Source organism: Drosophila guanche, unplaced genomic scaffold (assembly GCF_900245975.1).
Source record: "Drosophila guanche unplaced genomic scaffold, DGUA_6, whole genome shotgun sequence".
Taxonomy (NCBI): Eukaryota; Metazoa; Arthropoda; class Insecta; order Diptera; family Drosophilidae; genus Drosophila; species Drosophila guanche.
Genome location: NW_022995748.1, coordinates 7,453,736 through 7,479,080, shown reverse-complemented (window position 1 = coordinate 7,479,080; position 25,345 = coordinate 7,453,736). Strand labels below are relative to the sequence as shown.

Sequence of the window (25,345 nt, the reverse complement as noted above, 5' to 3'; positions counted from 1 at the left end):
GCAATAAAAAACAAAGCACAAGAATTGTAGAAGCAGCAACGCGGACCGAGAGGAAGTCGTTAATTAATACCCAAGACAAGAGAGCTGGAAAAACTTCTGGGGATCCGAGTCTGGTTTTTGTTTTTTTCTTTCTAATTAAAAACTGGTAGCCATAGCCGTAGCCCCATCCGCTGTACGGTTTTATGTCTGGGCCACAATTCTTTTTTAAGCACGAGTGAGATTTGGTTATGGCTATGTCGAGGGTCAACTTGAGGCTGGAAGTGACTATCCTAGGGTGACCCTAACAAAAGCGAGGCTTGAAATACAATTTTATTCTATTACTTACAGCTAAGGAAATCGTTCAAGTCTCATTCCTTCTGTCATATGTGCTTACCTGCAAAAAAAGGAAACATAATTTGAATTATTTTAATTTTTGATTTTAATCGAAAGACTTTCTTTTACAATGGGAAATAAAATGCAGAATCGTTCAATTTCCTTGCTAACGAATCGTCTCTTGAGCTACTTTCTATTGATAAACTCGATATGCGACAAACTTCCACCCATTTCCTGTCTTTTGGCATCTTTTAGCTGGCAAGTGTCTGTCCGTCTGTGTGCCGTTTAGGGGCTGGACCCAATCTCTTCCTCTGTGTGTGTTTGGCCGCATAACTCAAACACCTTCGAGAAGACAAACAGAGCGTACTGCCGGCAGCATTTTAAGGGCAACCAGGGTCGTCTTGGCTATTTATAAGAATCTGTGGCGGTGAGTCGCATATTCTGTGTGCTCTTTTGTTTGAATTGGGTTTTTGGCATGCACAAAAATGTGTATTCTGCTCACTTGTAGAACACAGCAACGCACTGAGACCTGACAGCTGTCAGTGTCTGCATTTGTATCTCAAAGCTAGTCAGTCGAAGCGTGAGAGTCGGAACCTAAAGCAGCCGATACAGACATTGATTTTACTGCATTTCCAGCGAAAGCGACAAATGTTTTCGCTTTTCATTTCACAGAGGAAACAATAACATGGACAATCCATGTACACTTAACAGGCACGCCCCTTTCCTTGTCAATCAACTTTAACTTTAATCACAATTGATTGATTGCCTGGCACCGGGATAATCAATTAATTATGAGCTGCCATTGTCAATCAGTCGCACTTACATCATTGTACATCGGGACATCGGGCCAGCGCTGCATTAATTAGCAAGACGAGCCGTCAATCAGGTTGCAGCTTGTTGCTTGTTGCATCAGTACGCCCAAAGTCAATGAACCAGCCAACGGGCCCCCAACCGGGCCCCCAACCCAATGACAGACCCAATTTCCCATCAATTGGCTGGCTCTGATTGTTTTGCCTCGACAAGAAACTCTTTTAATATACAACGAAACCAAAGATCGATCGAGCTGGAAAAGCAACAAACTCCAATGGAAAAAATTGAAGCTTTTGGCTGAAAAATCGCCTGCAGCCACAACACAAGACACAGCCACAGCAGCCATGGCCAATCAATTCAAGTTTTTTGTTTAAAGCCGAAGCTGAAGCTGGAGCCGGGACTGACCATTGACCAGCACCTCGACATCATCGAATTGGAGTCGCTGCTTAATCATAGTGGAGCAGAGTAGAAGGCGAAGGAGGCCAGAGCTCCTCTCTCCTCTATCTATCCATCTTTCTCTCTTGCTATGCATTTATCTACGTGTGTGTTTGTGTGTTCGCTGTCTCTGACCTACGATAAGTCTCGCTCTTCGCCTAATTATACCAACAATACCCAAGAGAAGGCAATTTTGGGCAGAAGAAAAAGGTATGGAGGGTCGCTTTAGATCTGGCTGATATTTTACAAGTTTCTAATTGCAATTAAAGGCGAAACTTTGCTAGCTTAAAACTCAAAGAAATCTCATGTTAAGCGAATATTTCAACTATTCGAATTTCCCATCCCAACCCATGCCAGATGCGGCACACACCTCAAAAACCGTCTGCAACAGCTTCAATTGGCCCACTTAAGCGCTGCCACTTGTTGTTGCCACCACAAGGCACACACAAATATTTCCCAATAATCAGAATAAATTGCTCAAAGAATCCACGAAATGCATTGACTAAGAGGTGAGGCATCTCCGGATAAGCACAAACAGACACAAATCAGGGGCGGACTGGATTTTGCAGCGAGAAAAGCAAACGAAATTAGGCAACAATCAGAGAGGTGGGGGTGTGGAGGGGGAGTAGTGTACGTGGGGTTACCTGATGTCTAAGTAAATAAATAAAATAGAACAGCAGGGAATCGCAGCACTCTGGGATCGTGCGGTGGTGGCCCCCAAAAGATCAGATCGCAGATCCAGACAGCAGCAGACGCCATCGAGACCGACCCAGTGACCAAGATATGGCAGACAGCCAGTGGATCGGCTGATGATGATGATGATGGGGAAGAACATGTGGAGAAAGGAATTCATATTCCCCGCAGAGGAAGCGAGGCTGGAATTTATGAGATATTTGGTGTGTGCGATCATCTACTACCGATCATCGCTCATACCAGAGAGGCGGGCAGATTTACTAGATTTAGATACTGCAAGAATCCTTCAAATAGAAAGACTGCTAAATGGGAACAAAGTTGTGCATGGGGTTTGGGGGGGCCGAATTGTCATTGCAATGAAAATGAAAAGTGCAGAAGCTCGCGAACCAGTTTCCAGCACAGCTTTTCCGCTGTGGGGCCTGTTGCTTTCCTATTTTCGCAGTGAAATCGATATCATCGATGTGGGGATGTGTGGTGCACGTTTTATATGTATATTTTGCTTTGCTTTGTATTTTCCCAGTGAAATTTCCCTCGCTGCAGTAGTTTGAGATGCATCTTCGAATCGTTCATATTTCGCTTTGTTTTCGCTCTGTTCGTTAATTAGCGCTGCTTCTGTCCGTCAACCCGTCTTCCCCTCTGTCTGTCTGACTGTCTGAGTGTCTGTTTCGTATCTGAACTGCTTTCCAATTGAATCTTATTTAGCTATTTTTTCTCTTCATCAAACGAAACAATTTTCACGCGCCAATTCCCGGCATATCTTCGGTTCGGTACGAATCGTTTTAATCGGCACGTACACAAGTAAAAAGCGATTTGTATTTTTAGCTGCAAAACTACAAAAAAAACTGAAGAAGTATTCAGGCACTTAAGGGATTGCAGGAAACGCGACACTACTACACTCAGCCCAAGATAATCGATTGCAATTCGTGAGTTTATTTTGTCTGGAGCCTCGAAAAATAGCTCTAAGTGAAATGGCAGAAATGGCTTCCCATCTGCTTCATTGGAAGCTGCATTTCTCTTCATGTATTAAACACCATTCCATCAACAGCTCCAGCTTCCTTTCGACCAAACATCTGGTCTTTATGTTTCCCCAAAAATGTTCAACAAGCGTTCAATCCATCAGCAAGTCGTTTCATCAATTTACAACGAATTTGTCCGAAATGACATTAAAATTATTTAAGACACCCAAAGCACATTCACATCTGAAGTGGGAGAGCACCCCAGAAAGCAAAAGAAATCTCGGAAAAGAGGCCACACACAGCAGCAGCAGCCGAGACATTCGAGTAAACAAAACCGCCGCCAATTTATGACACTCCACAAAACGGAACAAACCAAATACAACAAAAAAATAACGGGAAAAAAAAGCAGAGAGCCAGCCCCACAAACTAATTGCATTTCCTGTCGTCAGTGGAGGCGGGGGAGCAAAACGCATAAATTAACGGGGGTGAAAAAAACACAATTTCCGATCGGCAATAGAATAAAGCATAACATGGAATGGAACAGAACAGAACAAATGAAGCGTACGAGGAGCACACAATGGGAATGGAAGGGTGCGTGGTGCGGAGTGTGGGACAGGGTAGGCTTGTTAAAGGGTCCAACTTAAATTTCAGTCAAACCAAAGTGGAGGGACCACAAGAGAGTACTAGTGGAGAGTTATATTTGGAACAAATTCCATTCTACTCTAGAGTAGAGTGGAGAGTAGAGTGAAGAGCCGTCAAAGCGTGACAAAGCGGTGCAGTTCCCTTTCCATCACTGACCGCCAGTTAGTGGTGTAATCAGTGGGGTCTCAGATGGTTCTGAGATGAGATGATGCCTACGCTCCAACACAGAATCGCCAGCCAACTCCTCTGGACTCGCAGAGGGAAGGGAATGTTAATTAGTTCTGCTGCTGCTGCTGCTGCTGTGGCTTGTTTGTGCCTGTTGTCTGCTGCCTGTTGTCTGCAGTTTATGTTCCCTAATTTTTATGCCCAGTGTAATTAAATTCCTGTATACTTCAGTGTAGAATTGCTGACAGCTGTCCTCCTCCTTCGCAGCAATAAAAAGAAAGTCGAAAGTCTCCATAAAACTCCCAACTCCCAACATGCATTATTTTATGGCTCTGGCGGGGTAATCAACGACATGCCAACCAGGAAGCCCTCAAGGGGATGCTTTTCTAGTTAAAAATCCATAAAATGGAATATCATTTCGAGTTCGAAGTCAGAAAGTCGCTGAGGCGTATAAAAATTAGAATTTTGCATAAATTCAAGTATTAGTAGAGGGAGTGCTAGGGAGATTCATTAAGATCTGGCTATGCGCTTACTCAACCGCATCGATGGCGAGAGGAAAGAATTGGGGAGTTTGTTTCTTTATGCCAAAACTAAACATTCAACAACTGTGGCATTCAACAAATTTATACTTATGTACATATGTATGTAAGTAGTTCCCATCTAATACGTATCCGTACTTTCAGTAGTATAATTTTCAAATGCTACGAATCGAACGCCTTGACCACCTGCGACCGCGCAGGGCCTTCGAAATGCAAATTCAACGTCAGTTTTGCAACTATTAGCTAACTATTGCGAATCTGTGTCTCTTTCTGTATCTACATACAAATATATTCAGCTCTTACCTAATCTTGGGTCGGTCCCTCCCATCTGTTCTATATAGAATTACGCGTGCCACAGATTCACAGCAGCCGTAACGTACGAGTACGAGTACGAGTACAAGTATTTCGTAATCTTCTGACAATAGACGCTGCCGCAGGGGTGGGGTGGATGAGTAGTACTATTGGTCCGCCTTCTGTCTTCTATCTTCTATCTTTTGCTCAGTGTGTCAGTCTAAATATACAATGTATTCGCCCGTTCCTTCATTGTTTCGTTGCATTTCAATTGTAAATTTCATTAGAGAATTACAATCTCAAGAGATCTATGCCAATTGATCAAGTGTTGGCGTTGTCGCTGTCGTTGCAGCCTCAGACAAACGTCGAACTCTTTGGGCAATGTATCTCTATAGGAAGGTGGAGCTGGTCCCATGTGGATTTAGTTCAAATTTGTGGGAATACAACTTAATAGAGTGAATCCATTTCGATCCTAGAATTCCTCGAGCTTCCGCGACTACACGCATAACCCCCCCATGAAGATAGTTTCCATGGATATCTTTAGCTTAATTGTTGCTACGTGTATTTTCAGATAAATGTTTGCTGTCTTGAAGATAATTGTTGCTTATTTGCCTGCCTGACTGCCTGCTCGTTTGACCGATTCTCAAAAGGCCGTTCCGTTGTATAATGTCAATTACTTGTGATTTACGACAGTTTAATGATAGACGGCGATGCCTTTGGGTTGACTTGACTGTCTTCTGGCATGCATGCGTTATGCGGGATCTCGATCTCGGTCGTTGTCGATGTCGATGTCGGGGAGCACTGAATTCACATAATAGTCGCTACATGATGTGGACTTCGCATGTGATGGATGTGATATTTGAGGCTCAATGTTCTCGGGCCCACTCTTGCATGTAATTGGCTCATAAAACTTTGCCAATTTGCCAAACCAAAGAGCAGGGAAACAATCCCTCTTCAACTATTCAGAAAAGGGCACATGAACATCGATTCTCTCAAGAACTTTCCTCATTAACTGCCCCTCAATGTGTGTGTGTGACGAAACCTAAACCTGAACTTCAACTTGCAGCAACTTGTAGATGTGGTCCATAATTTGATTATTCATGAGAGAGGTCCGAAAATGCAGGTGCTTGGTGTTGCTGGCACTAAATAACAATTAGCCTTATAAGGGAAAATGTTTTGGGTTTGGGGTTTGTTTTTTCTTCTTTGTTTTACTTAAGTTTTCTTTGTGTGAGTGGCTGAGTGGCCAAGCCACTCATTTGGATAACGAGTTTTTAAACAGGGGGCGCCGCATTTCACTGTCACGAATGGACAGGTCAAGACGATAAATAATCGAAAAAGTTTAGTTTGGAATTCAAATATCTTATGATTAAAATCGTTTAATTATTGAAATTATTTTGATTTACTTGTAATATATTATTTTAATATTTTATGTCTAAATTTTCACTTTTCGCCCATTGTGCACAATTTTTTTAGATCACAAGAGAATGAGTAACACAACAGGTTCTGCTTTAAATGTCTGCATGATATTCTCACTCTTCTGTGTGTATTTTCTAAGCTGAGACACCGACACTGCCACCGCCACCGACCACCGAATGACTACCGAAAGGGAAACGAACTCATTGAAATTCTTGACAGGTTAGGTTCGCGAATTGTGTGGAATAACAAAAGAAATACATAAAATAGATATAGAACAGACGTAGAAAGAGAGACGAAGGGAAGACGTCAGTTGTTCCCTGTTTGGGTTATGGTTCTGGGGGGCATGGCAGAGCCCATGTGGGGAGCTCTACGTGGATACCCCCTACGTTGCCACACTTCTAGGGCTTTTCCATATTTCCGTTTAGGGCGGCGTCAAGCGGAAAAACTCGCTAAGCCAAGTTCATTTCCAACTGGCCTCACAGTAGGCGACTAATAAACTAAAAATACGGTTGAACCCAGGAATCCTAGGCGAGAAAAGGCTTTAAGCAGCGCAGGACAAGGACCTGGAACAATGGCAATGACAAAGGGCCATAGAAGCCAGCAAGTAAAAGTATCTCCAGTTAGAAGACAATACAGTTGACACATATTGGAGTGCATCATCCATTGTTTATCACATGCAGGAAGCCAAACCGGGAACGCGTCTCGAGGTTATTACACTCTCCCCAAGCAGACAGCTTCTGTCAGGGAGTGCACTGATTTGTAATTTGTTTATTTTGTTCATGCATTTAGCATTTATCAAGCCGCAAAGTTTATGCCTGATTAGAGAGTCGCGTCGCGTTGTCGGTGCCACTGTTGTGGAAGTGGGTCACCGAGCCGAGCTGTTGTTGACTCAAAAGCGGCACTATACAGAGTCTCATTCGGAGTCACATATTGATAAGTCTTTGTTGCAGTTGCATTATGCATTGGCCGAACGGCTGAGTGTTGGCGGATGGTTTTGTTGGAAGAATTTACGATAGCTGTGGGTGCGTCGGCCACTATCAATCAAGAGTTTTGGGCAGCAAAAAGTGGGTTAGTGGCGCACTTCTTCAGGTGATATATTCCCGCGATAAAGTTCGCTTCGATTGGGGCTAATAGTCAAATCTCTGGGCTATCCGTACAATGACCCGGTGACTGCTGGTCATTGCTGAAACACGCTCTTGCATAAGAACTCATCCGGCATTCGATACGCCCCGCAACCAAATTCAATTAATTATTATTTCGATGGTAACATGAGACGCAGCGCAGTTCGACTCACCTTTTCCAAAACAGAAATGTTTGCGCAACTCTTGGTTCTTCTGCAAAGACAGGAGAGGAGAGACAATAGTTAGATAAATGCCAGACAGTACTCGAATACACGTATAAAAATAATAATAATTATTAATTATAGCCAGGGAGACACAGCTTGTTCTGGGGTGTAGGAAGGCTATTAAAATTAATCAAAGTCATTGCATTACAACCCAAAGCCATGTAGGAGCTAATAAATTGTGATACTTATTCTACCTGAACCACATAAATACTCGCAAAACAGCCGCGGAACTCCCACTACCATTACACAGCAGAACCAGAACAAGAACTTGTCAACTGTAACGCAGACAATCAACAAAAAATGCATAAATTAATAAGAGAAAATGGTACAAAGCAAAGCAAAGCAAAGCAAAGCAAAGCAAAGCAAAAGTAACAAACTGTAATGATATCCAATGCGATGACGCCGGCACAGCAACTGTTCGAAAGTCAGGGCTAGTCCACAAAAGGGGGACCACATACATATGCGTAGAGCGAGAGGGATAGGGAGACAAGGGCAGACTTTTGTCTGCTGCACGCAGCTAATTTCATGCCCAGTGGCGCAGTACCTCTCATAAATGATAGTCCCTGTATGGGCAAAGGGGGGACGACTGACTAGAGTCTGAAGTGGTTACACGATATGACAACAAAGCAAACTAGAGCCGACTCTGCTCAAGGACAAAGGAATAATCACGAAGAGGCAGAAGCAAGAACCAAAGAACAAACTTCAAAACTTCTACCAATTAACTTTGAAACTGAAAAGTGCACATTAGAGAAGGTTAACACGACCTGGGTTGGTGGATATTATGCTCCGTGTGCTGCGAAATTATTCTCAGTGTATGATGTTCCTTCTCAGATTTTTGGTTCCGTTAATTTGTTGGCAGTTGTTTTTGTCGTTTGCCTATTCCTCTGCAGTAAATGAGAGGCGACCGCAGAGATCGAGGCGATAAGAGCTCCAATGGAGTTCATGAGTGCGAGTGAGTGCGGAAATGCTTTGTGTAAACATTTGGTAAATGAAGAATGCAAAAATGAAGTAAGAGGAAGGTGTAAAGTGAATGCAAAGATGCGAACGAATATAAAAATATCTATGGAATAGCTTCTACACTTTCACGATTCCTGCGTACAATTTCCCTAGCTAGAATATTTTCTTAAGTACAAAAACAAGCAAAACCTTTTTACTTATTCCATTTTTTTTTTGCAGAACACACCCAAAGCCACACCACATCCCCATCAAGATATCTATTTTATGGACTCCATAACAATTTCTTGCGCATTATCACTCCCACTACCCACACGCCCTCTGCGGTATCTATCACCATCCCTATCCCTAAGTTCATTAGCACCCATAGACTCGTAGACTCTGGTAGTTACTACAACAAATTGCCAATCAACATTCAGTCTTTGTCGTTTGTCGTCTGTGACGTAGTTGTCCTCGTCGTTGTCGTTGTCGTTGTCGTTGTCGTTGTCGTTCGTTGGCCCTATCCGGGCTGGTATCCAGGGGGGCACAACCTCTGTCCCCTGGTGGAACAGCTGACAACACGCACTTTGCGTGTTTATTTAATAAATGAAAATTTACATAAATTTGCCAATGTGCACGGCACATTGAACAAAACTCTCTTTCTGTTCTGTTGATATTTTCTCCCGCTCTGCCGCTCAGCAATCTACAATCTGCCATTTGGAGGCGTTGGGGCGCTATGTGAAAATGCAAACAAATTTATTCAGCCATTTGTTACGGTCGCCCTGGATAAAGGATTCGTTGTGGCAGAAAGTCAAAGGGCAATAATAAATTGCGATAACTGCGTACTTCGGTTATCCTCTTTGTAATGTTCAAGGTCTTCGACTTGAACTACTCATTCTCCAGCATGCTCCAAAGCACTGTGGAAATATCCATTAGCTCAGCTTAGTGGAGCACTTCCCACAAAATCTAAGCTGTTCTCGAGCACTCCCCGAATCGACGCGGCAGTTGCCTTGAACCCAATCCCAGTCAAAGCCCCAGCCGAGTCTTATGTCAGACACTCATCATGTAAGCCATCCCATCCATCCATCCATCCCACTGCTTTGCATCATAACTCTGGCAAACTAATAACCCAACATCAGATTTCTGGGCGCCCCGCTAAAGTGTAACTAATATGCGAGCGGGGACCCACGAGAGAGAGAGAGATGCTCGAGTGCCTTTTGATTAATGGATGCCGCTACTGTTTCAGAGAGTCGGAGCAGCCGGAGGGAGAGGAAAAAGATTTTACAAAAGCATAGAAATTTATGCGCGTTTTGATTCGAGACGCACGACGATCGGATAGCAGCGCATGGGATCGGATAGCATCGATGGCAAGCAATAAGAGTCACAGAGCGCCAGAGGCGCAAAGTACGAAATTATAGAAGTCGCGATCTTCGACTCTCGGGGTTAGTTCGGTGTGGGCTTTCGTGTGGCTATGGAGTTAATCAATCGAGTTTAAGTGATTGGTCAGCAGTCTATTGGCTCGAACATTGAGCATATCATTTATCTTTTCTCAATATCTAAACGTAGAACAAAGTGGTTTGGTTTCCTTCTGTGCCTCTCCTACTCTCCATGCTATCCGAGCAGTTGCCAGCAATTAGCGGCAATCATTTTTCATTTGTCAGCCATAACATACACAAAACACAAACACAACGTATCTGTGTCTCGGTATCTTAAGTGCAACTGGTTATCTGCGACCATTATCCGCGACTCTCAATGTCAGCTCTCGGTCCGAAACTTCGAGCCACTTCCCAAGTTTCAGTTTTGCGTTTTTGGGCCGATTCTCAGTGCATTCTAGTACCACAAGTAATAATTTGCGTTTGTCCGCTTGTGAAATATTCGTTGTTATATTATAAGGGGCGAGGGGACATAATTATGCCAAATATTCAAATAAATTATTAAGCAGAACAAAACCGACTGTGGAGTGGAGCGTTGAACAGCTGCACAGTAGCCGCGATTTTGTATGTTTTTGTTGCACAAAAGTTTTACATGATAATAAATTTTGTGTGTTCTATTGCCAGAGAGAGAGAGAGAGATGAAGGGAGAGGGCGTATGTTTCTGTATCTATGCGTTGGTTTTGGAGGGGGCTTGAGATTCTTTTGTTTGGATGCTTTGGCTTGCAACAGAGTTAGACTGCACATTGCGGAGGGTGTTCAGGGCCTGTCAACCCAAACAAAAGCGGACAATGTATGTTGTAATGGATATAAATTGGATTCAAGCAAGGGAAGGGAAGCTTTACAGAGATGAATTTAAGTCAGTTTAATTCACTAACTCTCTCGCAGTGTGGTTTAGCAATCAAAAGTGAATTGTGAGCACCCGGTTTCTGCATCCTTGCTTTAAAGTATAAGCTTTAGAAAAGGATTTTACGTCAGGGATATCAAGTAGCTCAGATTATATGAATGGCAATGGTCTTAAGAGGCTTAAGAGAAGCACAGCTAATATGGAAACACCATGTTAACTTTTCTAATTATTTCGTATGAGCATAACCAACACAAAACCCTGTCGAAAGATGTTCAACACACCGCAACTGGCTTCAAGGCATTAGCGTAGATAATTATGCATATTCATTATGGACATTAGCCATTATGCTGGGTGAAGGGAATATTTAGTTCTTGCCGTATCCATCTTACCATTCCCTCCATTTGCGGTCGAGCATTTTCCGAGTGTGACCAAAAGAAAATGCAACGCGTTCGAATGCAAATGCTAGCCTTGAGTTGGTAACTGGGGGACTGGAAGACTTGGCGACTGGGGGAATTGTTGTCTTGGCGCTCGTTTAATATGCAAAGTATGGCCTTAAGTATGGCTGCAACTACGATTTATCAGTGCCATACTTGTAATATATCTTAAAGCTGACTTTTGCGGAAGTTTCACTTCACTTAACACTCTGCTTAATGAAGGGGGGCTGGGTGTGGTCCACTCTCAGAACTGAGAGAAATCTACGCCTTTTTGCCAGCCATGTTCCTGCCTTTTGCAAACCTCACACTGTGGTCCTGTAGATTGCCTTTTGTAGATTGCCGACCAGCTGACATATCAAATATTTAATCATCGCATGTTGTTTTATCTACCTTAAAATTATTATTCTTTTGCGGTTTGTTTTATGTGTGTGTTTTACGGGCACTTCTCGTGTGCAATAACCTTGCCAGAACAAAAGCTCAACAAACTTGACATGGCAGACCAAAGACATACCAAAAAAAAAAAACAAAAATACAGCCACATGCATGTACGGGTATCTCAGTAACACACAAAAACGGAGCGCAACATCTTAGATAAGTCGAAACTGACGGCTTTTTTGGGCAGTCTTCGCCGCGTCAGGCATTAAAAGTGGCTCATTGAATGCGCTGTTTTGGGCTTGATTTTATATCGTATATCGCATATAGGATGTGCAAATGTACTTTATAATGTTTACATTTCACTTTGTTTGCTCGCTTGTGATTTATTTCACTTCCTTCCTTACCCACATCCCAAGGCTGAGGCTGAGGTCGACTTTCACGCATCATGACGACGTCCCCAGCTGGAGACACCTCCCCTTCCCTCCCCCCATTTGCAGTTCTGTAATATTTTGTAATTGGAAATCGATTTCGAATTGCGATTCGCGATTCACGATGTGTGTGCAAGTGGCGGAGCAGCAGCAAGGTTGCCTGCCCGTCCGTCCGTCCACTCATCGTGTGGTTTTTTAGCTTTGTTTTCTGCCACAAAAGTATCTTATCGCGTCACGGGGATCGAGTGACACAAGCGGGAAATTGTAAAAAGGTGGCAAAGGTAATAATTTAGAGATAATTTAGAGTCTCTCTTTAAATCTTGTACGGTTTCTACAATTTATATCTTTTGCGTTATTTTTACAATTTGTAGGAATAAACACTCATTATAATTCCTCCAAACTCATTTTTGCTCTATCTTGAAATTATTTATAAAACTTGTAGTAAGCACGTCCAACAAATAGATTTCCGCATCAATGAACTGCACGAGGCCCTTATCAAAGCGACTCCCACTAAAGCACAGCGTTGTGTGATATCCAGAAATATACGCAGTAAAAAATAATTTACAAAGCTATGATTCGAGCTACTCCGAGGATGTTATCAATCGAGAACAGAGGAATGCGACCCAGTCGAAATGCGTCTCTAATTTAATATTCCCATGGATTATTCATAAACATTTGAATGAATGAGTTGAATCACTTGTTATTCAATTCCACAGCTGTTTGCATTTCATTATGGAGTGCATCTCAATGGTTTGCTCAGGAATTTGCATGAAGAATGTGGAAGCGCAACAGAAACATTTACAAATTCCAATGGAATGTTCAACAAACTGAAATTCTTTGCTTAATCATTGGGTAGAGGCAGAAACTTACCTAGAAATACTTGATGTTTAAGAGCTCTAGTTTCTTCGATTTGTTTTGCTGACAAACGTACAGATCTCTGCAATGAAATAAATTGGTAAAAATAAATATAATTACAGCTGTCAATATTTGAGACCTCCCTCCATTTATCGATAGTAAAAATTAGTTACTTGATATTACAAAATCAATCAAATCGAAATCTCTATTAATTCCTCTCGTAATGGTAGCCTCAATATTTGACCCACATTACAAAACACCCACAAGACGACCCATTTTTCACATTACACACCACAATCCTCTCCGTCTTATCTATAATTTACACAATCCCTCATCTAGCCGAAAGTAAACAACAGCTGAAGGAATCCTAACATTCAGAACGTAAGTATCGCTCGAATTTCTACATACTCGGACTCTGGATCCATCTGCTTATCGCCATGCGTGTCTGCAACAATAATATTCCACTGATAAGCGCCGATAGCTGAAATCAAACCCATGGAATACCCAACATTCCTAATCAGCAATTTGGGGGCGTCTGTGAGTCAGTGACTGATGATAAAATGGTGGGAATCCAGTAAGGTGAATCCAGTAAAGTGCTTTATTTTCGGATGCATTGTGACTGATTTGTGCTATATTTGAACTATAATAAATCACATTGATTGGGCAGATATTAGCAGATATTTATCTTAAAGATAATTATAATTTATCCGCCGAATAAACACTTCTTCTCACATAAATATTTAAACATTTGAACTCCGTAATGGATTTGTAAATTCAGCGGAAAAATGAGTTAATGACAAGGCGATATATCAACAGCTTAACTTCAGATGTGGCCGCTCCTTCTGCGTCGCAGAAATCGAAAGTCCCGACAAAAATTTGTTGGAGTTTTGCAAATGTTCGCAGATCTTGGAATCGTGTTTTGTTAGCTGTGAATCGCGATTGCTTTGTTTTGTTTAATAATTTGCATGGTTGAGCAATTTTCCATTGAGTATCGAGCTTCCTGGGCATCAGCGTTTCCGCGAACAATCCCCCGAAAACGGGGCTAATTTATGATCTCCTTCCAAGTATTAAATCCTCAATTTAATTTTACTTTTAAACTGCATAAAACAATTACAACTTTTCTATTTCCTCTAGCCAAATGAAATAAAAACGCTGTGTAACAGACATCACATCAGGCAAGAGAAAATCACAAAAAGTTGGCAAGTGAAAGCGTCCGAGAAATATATACAAAAAATCAAATAATAATGCTGCTCTGCTGGTTGAACATTTCAGCAGCTGTTATGGGTAGTTTTGTAGCTTTTATTGATTCCACGTGGGCCACGAAAACAGATTCAGTTGTGGAGCATCAAAATAAAAATAAATCATCGAAGTCGTAACCAAAGACAATTTTTATGGGAGCATGGATCATTATATTAATATTATTATTTGGGATTACAATTAATTGACGACACAATCGCTCTGTCCACCTTTTCCCATAAGTATCTGTTACGAAACAGTTCCCAAATCCAATTGACACTCTGGACAATGCCCGAATCAGAGCGTGTGGAAAAAACAATGTGCGCTAGTCGGAAAATCCAATTAGGAGCGACCCCCACAATGCCCCAAGAAGAGGCGGCGGCTATTCGACTTATCTGCAGCCCCACAGGCGCGGTGGCACCAAACCAAAACTTGGCGAATTTCTCATTCGTCCTGAGAGCAAAAGCCATAGCAAAAAGATTGCCATGTGCAGCTGCTAATTTAACTGAGAGACAGACAGACGGCAAAGAAATATGATTAGCCGCACGAGTAACGAGCCAACGGTCCAGCAAAAGATACAAAATGGGTGTTGCAACCCGGCAATCCGCGTATCCAAGTTTGCAACTGTCAGTTGCAAGCCGAGGCATAAGCCAGGCGGCGGCCGTTGTATGATTTTCGACTCATAATGAAACCGAAAGCAGGCAACGGTCCGGCCCCACAGCGAAATCTGCGAGTGTTCAACAGTTTGTTGGCGTAAATTAACGTAAATACTCGAAAACAGTTACCCCAAACTATCCCAGCCCCAGCCCCAAACTAATCCCCAAAACGGAGAGTGGAGATCGGAGCACACCTTTGATTTACCTGCGCAGCGCACAGTAGTCAAGGCACGGCAGGCGCTGATCTCAGTCTTCATCTGTGGCTCATGCTCACAGCCAATCCCCCAAATCTTAGCAACACGATCATTATGAGGCATCTGGGACAGCATCTAAACGGTTATGTTTATGGCTATCTAAGACTATCTCGCTTTTGTGGTTACTTGTAGGAGCTACTTAGCTTTTTCCTTTGCGCATTTGAGAGAAGTGGCGGTTTACCTTTATGGATGATCAGAAGTACTAATATATTGGCCATATGTTTAAGCATTTTTGGTCTCCAATACACTTCAATATTATTTTAATTGTCATTTTATTTTCAGCTAAATCTAAAAAGATGTCCATTATTCACTGAACACAAATCTCTTTTCTCATAGGAGGAAGTTTCTTTGGCGTTTTGCAATCCCTCTCTTGCATAATTGTGGCTGAAAAATGCCCATATAAAAATATATATAACATAAGGAGCGTTTGGACGCTCATTAGTCGAGTATTTGATTCCTCATTACCAGCAACGAAAAAAAAAAACATTGCCAAAAAGAGTTTCGAAACACATTATCAGCAAATAAAAGTGTAATATTTTGTGTAATTATTTTATAGTTTGAATTTCTCCTCCACTCCAGGCAGCCACTCCACTCTGCGCCCACTCGCCACCCACTTGGACGCCTTTCGATGGCCAGCGGCGGTGGCGAGGGGCCCACTTTTTACATCATTTATTATGTGGGCAATCGAATAATGGACCTACGCTTCGACCAGCAAACGGCAGGGGGAGCGAAGCAGGAGGAGGCGGCATGTGTTGCATGTGGCGGCTGGTGTGGCACGCTCCGTTGAGTGCTGCCTGCGCTTGTCGAATCACTCGACTGCAACCGAATATTAATATACTGGCCCAAGCAGCCATAGAGATTCGCACACAGCCTGGCATTCTACTTGCAGATACTTTTGTATCTGACCGTGGGCGTCTCTCCACTGCGAGTGAGTGTCAAGAACTTGTCTTGGCCATAAAGAGAAACCGGCAGAAATGTGCACCAAATGCAGCAGACAGTCAAATCTTTTGATTTGAGAGTTTTTTTTAACCAGTTTGCCACCGACAGTGCCAGGTCCAACTTGCAAGTCTTTTTATGGCAACCTGCAGAATGAGGAATAATCTCAGACAACGCAAGAGAGCGAGAGGGAGAGAGAGAGAGATCATGGACAATGCATCCATGAGATACTCTTGAAGACAAAGTCAATAAACTCTTGATCGCCAGGGGTTAGGGTTAAGCATCCCACAATCAAAACAGGTCCAAACAAGTTTAATTTATAACTGATTCTGCTCCATACTGTTCCGAGAGATAACTAACCCTCACAATGCCACAAACTGCAAGTAAAGTAAGTTCTAAAACAAGAAGTGCAACTAAATATGCGAGAGACCACAAAGAGAGCGAGTGGCAACCGGTTTCCTCCTCTACGACAAACAAATATCAACCTCTCAGGCCAAAAACCAAACAAGTCTCAAAGGGCAGGCAGCAGAGAGAGATACTCGCACTTTTGGGGTAGATACAAAATCAAGTTTCCAGCTCAAAGTCTTCTTCGAAATCATCCAGGAGCCAGAAGCCCCAACACAGTAGACAGAAGGAAGGCGCTCTTTTTTTTGTACCAATGAGTGTCTCTGCGGAGGGAGCACTCTCCACTATCCGCCCCTTCATAGCCTGAAACATCATCATCATTATTCATTTTTCATGGCTGAGTGCCTGGCAGGCAGTTGGCTCTGATTGTTTACAGCTGCCGTAGGTACAAGTTGAGATCTAAACGGGTTTCGTTCAACCCAGACGCAAACGCAGGCGCACAGCTGTTCTGTCCAGAAACTTAATATTCGCCACAACACAGGATGCAGACGACTGGCGACAGACACTCAAGTGGCTTGGTCAGTCCAAGGAGTCACTGAGCCCAGGCACAGGCACAGACCAGACCAGGGCACAGGCGGGTGCGGTTTGACCTAAAACGTTCCTCGAAGAACGCGTCTCCCGCCTGACCGACGCTTCGTATCCGACAAGATGATGAAGTTCTCTCTTGGCCCAAAGCTTGTCTGTGTCTTTGGTTTTGGTGTTGTTTTTTTTTTTGCCAAAGTTCTCTTCCTTCTTTGGGTCTGGGTCTGATTTTTTTTAGTGCTGTTGAAACTCATTATTTTGCGGTTGAGGCAACAACTTTTGTTGTGGCATTCAAGTGCATAAATATCTCCTCCTTTTTAAACGGTAAATGATATACACGGTTCTTTCTGTTGTTGTTGCTGTTGTCATGGGCATAATCTCTGAGGCATTAATTCCAGGCCAGTCCAGTCTCAATACGAAGTCTCAGTCTCAGATCTCTTCCGCGATATGCGATGAAAGCGCTTGCCGGGTGGAGGGTGGAGGGGCTCTCGTGCGGGTGGGTGATGAAATGCGATGATTCTTTTTGCGGTCAGCACAGAAGAAGGAGAATCGGAAGACTAACGGAACACCCGGTTTATGTGGTATAATTTATGGCTAAGGATACGTGTGCAATAAGAGGAACGGAAAGAGACACAGTGCCTGTCAGAACTTAACAATCAGACAGTGGAAAGTGGGCAAACGATAAACGATGTTACTGTTATTGTTTCGTACTCTTTCAACATCATTTCATCATGAAACGCACTGTACACAAAATATATTATCATATATTTTAGGGGCATTTAATTTTGGATCGAACCAAAATCTCTTGTGCAGCTTCATCTCATTACAACCATTACTGCCATTTGCATTTCTGTCAGTTTCAATTAAAGTTAATTTCCCTACCAAGAGAGGTTAATTAATTATGAAACGTGTGGATAATGAATCAGAATGAATGTTTAATTTCCCAATTAAGCCATCCATCCACTCACAACGCCGAGTCATGCAGGAGGAGGAGTTTCTCCATCGTTTGGATGTAGAATGCTAATTAAATTTCTTGTGGAAATCTCGTTGTGTAATTCAAATCCAGACCAGGCGCTCAATCGTTTCGACTTTAAGCCCACAAACTCTGCAAAAATATGCAATTTTTCAATTTGTTTTCTGCATTTTCCATATTCTCTGGGTCTCTGTGTGCCTCCGTCTCTGTCTCAGTCTCAGTCTCAGTCTCAGCTGCGGCGACATGAACAAAGCTTAATTAGGCGTCTCTCTTGCGTCTAAGGCAGGTGGGCTGGCAGCCCCTCCATCGATAACGCCTCGTTGAGTGTTTGTTGGCCCGGCTATCAGCCCCCGGCAGGTTGTGTAATCTTCTGAGCCAAACTAAAACCGAACTTGGGCCTGACACTGCACTTTTGTTTGTCTGCCACTAATGCCAATTTGCACTGGCAGGGAGGGAGGCAGCGAAAAGCGAGTGGAAAATCAATAGACATAAATAACAATACTTATTAAATCTGTGAGCTTCGAGAAAGCTCTACTGTGGAAATGCAATAATGGCTGTGGATTGGAAACTATAACTCTGTTACAGAGTGGCTTAGCAGCAACGAGGAAGTGGCACTCAATTAATCAATCAAATAACATTCGGTAAAATCGGATGCGTAAACATCTCCGAATTATTTCTATCTTCTATCGAAGGCAAAATCAATTTTTCCACACAGTCATGGAACAAGTATTCCTCGCCTGCCGTCTAGACAGATTGCACCAATGCCAATATCTCCATTAGCCACTTGTCGAGGTGCTAGCATTCGCACAAGAGAGAAAAAAAATGTACAAATATAAATAATTAAACTCTAATTACGACATCCGATTGAGCGACGGGGAATGACAGAAAATGCAAATCACAGATGGAGAAAAAATGCTGGCTAATTGCTAAGAATCTTGCGACAAAAGTGCAAGTGATAGTTGGAGAGGGGGGCAAAGGGAGAATCAAAGAAGAGCGAACAAAGTGCCGATGATTAAGAGTTAATTGCAGCTTAAAAAAAATATTCACTTTGCGATTTCACTTTTTCTAAGGCAGAAAATAAGAAACAGAAGTTGCTTGCCAATTTGGACTTGACCCACATATCAAGAGAACGGCGGAGCGACAGAGAATTGAGAATTTTGTTGAAAATTTGAAAACGAAAATAACGAAAGAGATTGCTCATCAAGTGCGTTACGCCCCCGTGCGCTGCGTGCGGCTGTCTATGGCGTCTCACGATCGACCAAGACCCAATTCGCGATGACAAAAGGAAAACGAATTCTCATTGAGGCAGCCAGCATATTGAATGTCTCTTGAATGCGTGGTCTCCATTACCGGAGGCAGATACAAAGCTGCAGAACAGAGATCTAGCCATGACAATTATAGCCCCATGATCGCAGGTTGTGGGCAGTGCACTTAGGAAAGTCCAATAGCCAAAGCGAAGGTCTCCTTTCTCTGCTGGGGGAAATTCCTAGAAACCCATTTAGCATTGAGATTTTTATGCTCCAAACAAAGTGAATAACTCTGCTTGTTTTTTGTCTATCACGTTAATTAAGAGACAGTGCGTGGATGAGATGATGTCGTCTCTATAATCAATTTCAATTGAAGGTGTCATGCGCGGCTGGTGTCGCATAATTGTTTGACAGCTCGTAGAGGCTGAGTGCAGAAGGTTGGCCACAAGAGGTTAAGCCATAGAGTGTATCAGTGGATATCGGATAACATTGTAGAAACTTATTTTCTATTGTAGCTGTATACTTAATAATTTCAACAGAAATTCGATTGTGCGCTGATTCTGTTACCATGTTTTATCATAAACAATAATATCAGAAACTTTTCTAGCCAATGCCTTGGATAAACAATCTCCAACATTTTGCAAATAATCATTAATTTATGGTATTTGCCATTCCTCGATGAATACTCCAATCCCAATATGCAGTTTCTGTATCTCATTTACTTATCTAAACATGCTCTGCACTCAGAAATCTCATGTAGATTAAACGTTTAATTAGCATAGCCAGTTTGCAGATGGGGGTCGAGTCTCTATCTAATATGTATATTCGCAGCAAAACTTCCCAGCGACACATGCTACCAGAAATAAAATAAAATTCCCGTCTTGCTTTTATCTGTGCCACAAGCAAAAAGATAAAGAGAAACTACAGGCTGATAAGAATATTAAATGGGCAAGAGAGACAGAGAGAGAGAGGGACTACAATCAGCTGATATTTTCAGCAGTAGTTTCGCAGCGTGGCAGCTTAGGCTAGATCAAGAAACCATACAAATACCCGGCACACACGTACTCGTACTCGTGCGACGACGAATCTACGTATCTCTAGAGAGGCATTGTGACGCACTTGACGGCTATAGCCTATACATCTCTCTCTCTCTCTATAGAATTGCCTGAACTGATGCTAAATTTAACAATACAAAAAACCACATTTGGCATGCATCAATTACTGTCTAGCTGGAGAGCATTTGTCGATACTCTCCACTCTCAGAGAAGCACCTGCTTCTGCCTCCATCTTCGTTGGGTTTTCTCAGTGGGGAGTCTCATCTCGCACTTCGTTGGAAGCGGAGTATTTGTCATCATATTTAAGAGGAAGTTATTCATGACTTTACCCTCGCTGCAGAGCCCTCGTTTTCATTTCGTGATAACAATAAACTCGATTTCTCATCAATGACGTCGAGGGTGTCATTGAGGCTGATAAGCGCCGCCTTATGCCTATCTTTCACCGTATCTTTCCACACAAAGTTGTAGCCCCATAACACGATGTTAGCTAGAACTTTGGCACTCGGGTTCAGCCTTTGCTTTCCGTTCCATTCTGATAGTTCTGATAATACTCGGAAAAGAGCAGACAATCATTTACTTGTCGTCGGCTGTTCGATTTGAACTTGAGTCTAACTATAGAATTTTCTCTTCTGTTTGTTTAAACTTTAAAGATACAAGACACTCAAGTGATTCGATCAGGTGAAGGCAATGACCTTAGTGGGTATTGGTGTGGACGGGGGAAAAAGTAATTATACTCTTTGGGTGGGTCTGTTTATGTAAGGAAAGAGATTGTGGGAATAGTTTCAGATGCGTAACGAGAAACACTAAAATGCTACAATAAAAGACAATTTATGGCATACTAAATATTAGAATAAAAATATGTTTAATTAAACAATGGGATGGGGAATTTAATTACTTAATATTGAAATCGATTTGCTACAGGGTATGTTTACACCGAGAGATATTCTGATGGTTTTCTAAGCTAACGGCGCTTTCAATGCTGACCCCCTCACTCCACTCGACAAACTACTCCACGGACTGAACGACTCCTCTCGAGACGAGGCCGCACACACAAACCGGCACAAACTTTTGCACACTTCATAAAAAGATTGCGCATGGTCAGAGCAAACAAATGAAGAAAACTACAAAATAAATACTTATAGTAATAACATTTTGGGTCCGTTAGGAAAGCCAACCCCAAGTGGGGGGCCAATGTGGGTTACACTTTTACGACTCTTCACTCGAAGCCCGCGAGCAGGGTACCCGAGAGAGATACATTTTGTTGTACGAAGATGAAGATCCCATATGCAAATGACGAGCCACACCAGAGGGCATCGCATAATTGTGTCACTGTGAGTGAATTTCATTAGAATTGTATTTGTTGGAGCAGCAGCAGGAATGGGAAAGTAAGGAAAGTTAAATTAATTCAATTTGCATATGCTGCTGAGTTTTGTAGCAGCCAGCTGGCGCTGTTGATCTGTTTTCCTAGATATATATATCCAATTTTCATTCATATTTCTTACAGAGTTGTAGTTCCGCAGTTAGTCAGAGCTTTGAGGCTTAATTAATTGCATTTCAAAACCCAATTAACACCCAAAACAAACTTTCGAATGTTGAAATGCCCAAGATCACTCCTCGACAGATTGATAGCCTTCTCATGGAAATGAGAGAAGACATGGCAGGTCCCAGGGGGGGAGGATGAGGGCAGAACACGAGTCAATCGAGTGAAATGGAAAGCGGACAAATAACACAAAAGACAAGGCACAAAAATGTGTTGCAAATTGTATGCAGGCCAGAAGACAAAAACTCAAACACACAGATTAACCGAAAGCCAAAAAGATTAATAACAATAGGGGTAAACGGCTGGAGGGACAAGCTCACGTTGATTAGAGCCGGCGCTGAGGCCCCGAGGCGGATCTGTAGAGAAAAGTTGATCTGAGGCTGGTGAGTGCAAAGAAATTCGATTCATCGTTCATTGGAATCGATTTTGGCAACCGAATAACGAATTCGTAACATTTTCCCTCAGTTTCATTTACTCATTGGCTCTTATTTGTATCTGTTTTTCTATGGATTGTTCTTGGGAAATGTTTGACTTTGAAAAGAAGAAACAACAAACTATAAATCGGTTTATTTATGTCCTCGGAACAACATCATTGAGTGGATTTGGTTGTTCAGGGCGATAAAAAGCCATAACAATCCATCCTACGCTTTGTTTTGGCTCAATATACAAATAATTCAATTATTAAGAAATAAAACCTCATCGGAATATAGACGAAAATAGCAAAGATTCTCCCCAAGCATGCCACCTGTTCTTATCTCTATCTCTCATTCAATTCGCCGGTACGATGCAATCAAATAATTTGTATTTGTTTATAAACAAATGAGAGAAATCCTCACATGTGCGGGACACGGGGAGAGCGTGACAAACTGTTTGGAAGTGTGATATAATACATAATTATACAATGTTTTCAGGCGATTAATCGTACAATAATCCATTGGACTCGTCCGCCACTCACTCGTACAACGAAATTAATTGAAACAGAATAAAATAAAATAAAATCAAACAGAATCAGCTGAGATTTCTCCCGATAACGAAATATAAATTAAAAAACGAGTTGTAATTGTAACCCTACCTATACACAATAATTATAAAATATAATAATTATTAGGAATTTCCACATGGGTTACAGTTATGGGAGTTATCAGAAAGATACTGTGGATACTAATGCTTTGAATGTGGAATGAATTCGGGTTCCCTACTTTGACTGGCAGCTCCTCAGATATTGGACAAACTCGTACTTCGATAAGGAATGGTTTATTTTAGTTCCGTATGAGGCAGATTTTGTGTTTCTTTGACTACAAGAATATAATTTACTTAATTCTTTTCCTACTACTTGAATAATGTTTATATTTTATATTTATTAAAGCCTTCAAAACATTCATTTCATTTATCTACCTAACTCCATTATCTGTCATTAACGTCTCTACCTGTCCTCTAGAAGGGGTAGAACCTTTACACGGTACTCATGGAATTGGAATTCAATATTTTACCCACTCCATCCATTCCTTTTCATGCTGTATTCACTCACACAACTTCAGTTGAGAAGGACAAGGAAGGAAGGATGGCAAAATTTCTGCAAAAACACAAACACAGACACACAGGAACACAGACACTTGGGATGCTGCACAAAAACAACTTCTAACTTCTCTCACGTACTCTCTTTCTCTCCTGCACTCGCTTTTGGAGTTTCTGCACACATCTCTCTCTTCCTCTTCCTCTCTCTCGCTCTGTCGCTTTGTTGTTATGTGCAGCATCATGGGGTAATAGTGTGTATACCTTTATGACCAAAAATTTACACTACCTTTTATTCAACAATATTGCATGATGTTTTCCAGCTCTCAATGGTATTGCACACCGAATCACCTGGATTCTTGATTATGATTAATTCTTTTAGGTTGGTTGCTTGTTGTTGTTAAACTGTTAAACACTTTAGTATATGAATAATACTAATTATGAATTGCCTTTAATTGGTAGAATTGATTTATGATTGGATTTGTTTCTCTGTTGCTTTACTTCTCCATTCAAAAAATCACCGTGTGCACGTCGTCGCGTTGTGTGTTTGGTTCACCGTTCCACAAATTTCACTTTCGATTTGAGCGTGGATTGGATTCGATTACTATATCCGACTATTCCGACTCTTTGGATATCATATAGCATAGCATAACCTGTCGTCGTCCCGAATATTCAACAAAACGCCAAGCGCGCGGAAACAAGACTTTGTTTTGGCTCGAATTTGGATTGTGTTAATTTATATCGAATCGAAACGGGCACGGCGTCCGCTACACAACCGCGCAAGGTGAACAATTTTTTTTGACTGCGCTGCCACTGCAAAAGTTTATTAAAAAATCTAAATTCAAAATATGTCTGAGCGCGGAGCTGCCATTGTGAACGGTTTTATTGTGAATTGGTGATTTTAGAGGGAAAAGAGGAACAAACATACCAAATATACCGAATATATACTGAAAACAAGCCAGGCAAGAGAGCGCGTTGCTCGCTTTTGCGTTGCATGATGAGCCGTGCAGCTGGGAGAGAAAATTTCCACAAGGGTAATTTGCTGGAGAGAGAGAGCAAAGCAAATAACACAAAGTAAACAAAGCAAAACCATGAAAGCAAAACGAGGGAGGACGAGAAAGAGAGAGAGAGAGCAAAAACGAGAGACAGAGTTGCTGCACAGTGGGTCGGGAAGAGAAAATTATGGAAAGTTGTTCCATTCAAAAACAACAAATGTCAGTATATATCACATAATATATTTGATTTAGTTTATAAAGTAAATAAGTAAACTAAGGTTTTTGTGTATACATAAATTGAAAATTACTGCAATAAATAAAATCAAAGCAACAAATGTGTTCCATAACAACCCACCATTCATCACGAATTTCATCTGTGAAAGTTCTCACAAAGTTCCACCCCAAGACGAAATTCATTTCAACTACTCGTACAGCAAGCCAACCCAAACCCACATTAAATACACATTACCATTATACAGATCGATCATGTTGCATGCCACAATGGAAACACCCTCAAGGGCTCGTTATGAGACATCTGGGGAGTGCGAAACATGAAAAACTTCCAATACGGCCCGCATATGACCGATGGGATGGCCATCGAGACTGCATTGGCGGTAATTATTTTACAAGGGTACCGATAGAATTCCACACTCCCTCGACTGATGACAAATAGTTATAAACCAACGTGGATCAATGATCTCGGCACTTTTATGAAGTGCAGCAACTTCCTAGAAGACAGCTAATTAATGTCATAACAAATCACTGCTAATTTAGCAGAGATAAGATTAATTAATAAACATAATTTAATTAAGGAATTAAGCGTACTTTATTCTGGCTTTAGCAATCGCCTCCAATGTGTATGATGATAATGTGTCAACCAGACAAAGACGCAGTCCGACTCTGAGGCAATCTTCTGCGGGCACATTCCACCAGCCGCAGCTCTTATCAATCCACAAAAGTCACAGCGCGGAGGCAACAAAAAGCAACACTGCCACAGCTGTGGCCACACAGCAAAGACACAACAAAGAAAACAACAAAGCAACAGCACAAACAAAACTAAACGAGCAAAACCCGAAGAAAACAAGAAATGAAAACAAGCTCAGAGATC

At 41.9% G+C, this 25,345-nt stretch overlaps 1 protein-coding gene across 3 annotated transcripts in view; it reads right to left on the bottom strand.

The window, feature by feature from the left end:
* The window catches only part of LOC117584021 (dual specificity tyrosine-phosphorylation-regulated kinase 2), a 47,198-nt gene extending 23,144 nt beyond the window's left edge, over positions 1-24,054 (bottom strand). The window contains exons 1-3 of one of the 3 annotated variants that reach the window (XM_034272754.1): positions 23,532-24,054; positions 12,922-12,988; positions 7,554-7,593 (exon numbers count right to left, since the gene is read on the bottom strand). The gene's annotated coding sequence lies outside the window, so the exon portion shown is untranslated. Of the gene's footprint in view, positions 1-325; positions 343-7,553; positions 7,594-12,921; positions 12,989-23,531 lie in introns of those variants that run through there. The other 2 variants (XM_034272756.1, XM_034272755.1) reach the window with 2 other exon arrangements.
* Positions 24,055-25,345: the final 1,291 nt, after the last annotated feature.